This window comes from Octopus bimaculoides, chromosome 6 (genome assembly GCF_001194135.2).
Source record: "Octopus bimaculoides isolate UCB-OBI-ISO-001 chromosome 6, ASM119413v2, whole genome shotgun sequence".
Taxonomy (NCBI): domain Eukaryota; kingdom Metazoa; phylum Mollusca; class Cephalopoda; order Octopoda; family Octopodidae; genus Octopus; species Octopus bimaculoides.
Genome location: NC_068986.1, coordinates 12,178,954 through 12,184,492, shown reverse-complemented (window position 1 = coordinate 12,184,492; position 5,539 = coordinate 12,178,954).

Below are 5,539 nucleotides of genomic sequence, written 5' to 3'. Positions count from 1 at the left end.
AGACTTCAGGCACCTCTTCCACTGGATCCTATCGGAAGCAACCAGCGTTACTCTTTCCTGCTGGATTCCTAAGCGTGACCAGCCATCGCGTTTTTCGTTCAGTACAACTACCAGCTTGATTGCCTGACGTGAATAAGGAATCCAAAGGCTGAGACATGAAAACGGTTCGGAAGAAAGTCATAATCATACCTCATAAAGTCCAAATACAGATCTTACCTCAAAATTCTCAGACAACTACAGATCTTTTATCTTTTATTTGTTACAGTCATTAGACTGCGGCCATGCTGGTGCACTGCCTTGAATTTTTGTCGAATGAATCGACCCCAGCACTTGTTTTGTTTTTTTCTTTTATAAAAGGTGGTACTTATTGTATCAGTTACTTTTGCCAAACTGCTAAGTCAGGGGAACATAAACACACCAACAACATTGGCACGCGGTGGGGGGGGGGGATACAGACACAAAGGCCCACACACTCATATACACACACATATGCAACGGAATTCTTTCAGTTTCCGTCTACCAAATCCATATACAAAGCTTTGATCGGCCCGAGGCTATAGTAGAAGACACTTGCCCAACGTGCCACGCAGAGGGACTGAACTTAAAACCGTGTTGTTGCGAAGCAAGTTTCTTACCGCACAGCCATGCCTGCACCTAAAACATATTCCGCCACTGAATATCGATGTGTTGTAGAAGCAAAAGAGAAGGCTGATTTGATAATTGTAATCGCCATTGTTGTAAGTATAAAACACAATCGGACCGATAAATAGCGAAAAGACCAAAAGAGTTTAAACCATAATACTTGATGCATAAAATGGTTATCTTTTATTTTCTTCTCTTTCGCTTCTTTCAGTCGTTGGACTGCAGCCACACTGGGGCACTGATGTCGAGGAAGGTTTTTAGTCAAGCAAATCGACTCCTGTTTTGTGTTTTTTAAGTCTAGCCCATACTTTGTCGGGGTCTTTCACCGAATCACTGTCAAAGAGACGTAAAGAAATTAACACCGCTTTTCAACCATAACGTAGACAGACACACACGCACACAAACACACACACATACATACATACATACATACATACATACATAAACATGTGCGAAGGCTTTCACACAGTTTCCGTCTACTAAATTCATTCCAAAGCATTCATGGGCCCAGGGCTGTAGCAAATGCTGTGCCTGAACCCGAAATCACATGATTACAAAGCAAGCCTTTTAACCAGACAACCATGTCTGCATCTGCTAATATTACTCACTAGTCAGTAACTAGAAGCACCACGTATCAATAAATCATTCTAATCAAGGTAAAATCATTCTGAATTGTTAAAATTTCGCAAATGTAACACTCACGTAAAAGATGACTTAATCATATAACAGGAACAGCTTAGAGTTGGTCAAAATGTTAATCTCCAAGGATTATGATATCCACAACAAACCAAGTGATATTTCTTAAATCACTGGCACAATCAGCCGAGCTGTACCATGGAGTTGAAAATCTTCGCACTTTAAACGAGTCGAAACTGCGCTTGTAGTCTGAGTTCCCACGGCTAATGAGAGGATTTCCATACTTCCTTGTCTTTCGTTTTCCGTTAATAGTTCCTATGTTCCATTTTGAATCTTTTCCAATAGATTTAAACATCTATTTGTTCTCTACCGAATTTTTTGTACTTTCACCCCCTGTCTTGGAAAATTACTATTCGTACAAGAAAACATAGCTTCAGGAAGCAGAAAAAATACTGAAAGACAAATTTATAACCGCAAAGAGTTGGTCCTTCCTCATAAACTAAATTGAGACTTCCTGAAGAACTTTGCTTCCCAACTATACAGTTCCGGGTTCATAACACTGCGAGGCACCTTGGGCAAGTGTCTTCTACGGTAGCCTCGGACCGATCAAAGGCTTGTGAGTGGATTTGGCGGACAGAAACTAAAAGTAGCCCGTCGCATGTATATGCGTGTGTGACTGTCTGTCTCTCTATGCCTTTATGTTCGTGTTTGTGCCCACCACCGCCTGACAACTGGTGTCGGTGTGTTTACGTCCCTGTAGCCTAGCGTTTTTTCAAAAGAAACCGATACAATAAGTTCCAAGCTTTACAAAAAACTATACTGGGATCGATTCGTTCGACTAAAAATTCTTGAAGGCGGTGCACCAGCATGGCCGCAGTTTACTGACTGAAACAAGTAAAAGACAAATGATAAAGTCCCTGAATATTACCATTTCGTGTCCTAAGGAATCATAGGGTAGGTTAACCGGTTTTCGAGGGGTGTAAGCGACAATGATCACAACATGGCACCTGAACGGAACACCAGTCTGTCGAAATATTATTCATTTACAACTGGACGGAAAGGACTGACATGAAATGAAGTATTTCGATCAAGAACAAAAGACATCCTGCTCCAGGAATCGAAGCCACGATCTTACAATCAGGAATGCAACACCCTAACCCCTAGGTCACATAGTCTCACAAAAGAAGCAAAACAGATTATCAGTTAGTTTCATGGTTTTTTTACAATAACAATCATGAGCTAAATACAATTAAAGGATATAAAAATTATCTGATATTTAAGAAATAACTTCGATAGGAAACTAGTTAAAGACCTCATTGATATCCTGGAGGAATATGACTTTTATTTCGGAAAAAAATACAAAAACCGTCCTGTAAAAAACTAGTTTTCTGTCAGCAGTATTGTGTAATGTATCTGCACAACACAAATGCTAACAAAGTGGGTTTTACTTTAAATCTTCTCAGTTGAGTTAACGACACTGATTGGATTGTGACATATTGGTAAAATCGATGCCAATCAACGAGGAATTACCCGGTACAAAACACAGCTACGTATAACATTAGCAGCAAATAGAGTTTGTAATGTAATCGATAACAGATCGCATTGTCTCAGACAGTTGAGATTTAGTTAAGACTCAATTTATCCAAACACACGATAAACGCGAGAGATATTTTCATTGGAAGCTTCAGTAAGATAACCAGACGGGAGCAGAGATAAAATAGCGCGGACATATATGCATATATTATTATTATTATTATTATTATTATTATTATTATTATTATTATTATTATTATTATTATTATTATTCCTTCGTAACACAGTGTAGGTAAAATGCACTGGAGTCTTTAGTCGTCTGACAAGTCACAACAAGGATGTCACAGAGATAAAACTTTCTTTAAGATGTGTGCTGTGCCCAATAAGGCTGCATTTTGCAAACATCAATCTTGCATGGGATTTTCAGTTGCCTTAAGTTTCAGTGGGATTGAGTCCAGCTCTTCGATCACCACTGGTATCACTTTTACATTACCCTCTTGCATTCCATATAGTCTTGCCATTTCCACTTTCAATTCGGAGTCCTTGGTGGTTTTTTTCAGCCTCTTTACTCACAACGATCATGTCATTTTGTATGGCTACACCAATGATCTGACAGTATTTGTCTCTCTTATTCAATATGACAATACCCGATCGATGGTGTTCGATTGCATAATCCATCTGAAAATCACAGTCCCAGAGTATCGTCACGTTTCCATTCTCCTGCATAACTTTACTTGGTACATGCTCATACCAGTTCTCTGTTACTTCATATTGGTATTTACGGCGTCAGAGCCAACGAAGATACACACACACTTTATCGGCGCGGCGCTTATTATTATTATTATTATTATTATTATTATTATTATTATTATTATTATTATTATTATTATTATCATTATCATTATCATCATCATCACCATCATTATTATTATTATTATTATTATTATTATTATTATTATTATTATTATTATTATTATTATTATTATTATTATTATTATTATTAGTATTAGTATTATTATTATTATTATTTTATCATCATTATTATTATTATTATTATTATTATTATTATTATTATTATTATTATTATTATTATTATTATTATTATTATTATCTAAAACTGTCTGATTCGACTCCATGCAGGCTTCTAATATAAACCTGGCTCATAAGGGCTGATAACCGATTCCATAATTTGAGCCTGAATGAGACGGGTTTCTATTAGAAGCCTGCGAAACTTTAAGTCGCATAGAGCCGAATCAAGTTGCTTTAAATGATAATATGAGAGCCTTTTGCGCAGGTGTGGCTGTGTGGTAAGCAGCTTGCTTACCAACTACATGGTTCCGGGTTCAGTCCACTGCGTTGCACCTTGGCCAAGTGTCTTCTAATACAGCCTCGGGCCAACCATATACTTGTGAGTGGATTTGGTAGTTTGGCAGACGGAAACTGAAAGAAGCCTGTGTATATATATATATATATATATATATATATATGCATACAATATTAGATATGTATATATATATATATATATATATATATATATATATATATGTATGTATGTATGTATGTATGTATATATGTATATATATATACATATATATATATGGATGAATGTATATATATTTACGCGAGAGATAGATTGAGAGGTGGGAAGGAGAAAAGGAGCGTGAGAGAGAGACAGAGAAATAGATAGATAGATAGATAGATAGATAGATAGATAGATAGATAGATAGATAGATAGATAGATAGATAGATACACGGACATGTATATACATTTATGTTCCTTATGGCTGGCTGGATGGATGGATGGATGAGCGTATGTATGTGCGGATGTATGTGTGTGTGTATGCATGTATGTATGCGTGTATGTATGTATGTGATTATGTATGTATGTGTGTATGGATGTAGTTGTGTATGTATGTTTGCATAAAGATCAAACTGTAATTGTCGTGAAAATAGCAGAAGCAGCTCTGTCTTAAATTAATTGGAATTTGTTAGCAAAACGAAATCCCTGAACACTGTAGCAAGAAACGAGCTAACAAGGAGGCGTTTGTATAATCGCTGGATCTTCTTCAAACATCAGCCATGCAAATGAAAAACACGGGAATAATTAACGCCTTGATACACGTTACCAAAAGACAATACGCTATCGTTACAGCCAGAACACATTTTCTTCACTATATTTCTACTCAATTGGGGATAAGCTGATGCTAAACAGCAGCAAAAACAATATGGCATAAATGTCGTCTTCTACTATAGGCTTGAGGCCATCAATTTCGGGAGAGATTGTAAGTCGATGACATTGACCCCAGTGCTCAAATTGTACTTATTTTGTCGACCCCGAAAAATGAAAGGCAAAATCGACCAAAATAATAATAATAATAATAATAATGATAATAATAATAATAATAATAATAATAAACAATTCCTATCATAGTAGGTGCCTTAGGTATAATAAAAAAATATTCAGACAAATACATAACAAAAACACCAGGACTTACAAATATATATAACATACAGAAAATCGCACTACTGGGCACTGCACACATCCTACGCAAAACACTTTCAATACAGTAACCATAAGAGCATCACAGCAAACCACAGCACATACCCAAGGCGCACAGAGCTGCGCTCGGTAGTGAAGTGAAAGCACGTTATAAAAATAAAACTACTGAACAATAATAATAATAATGAATGATGATGATGATGATGATGATGATGATGATGATGATGA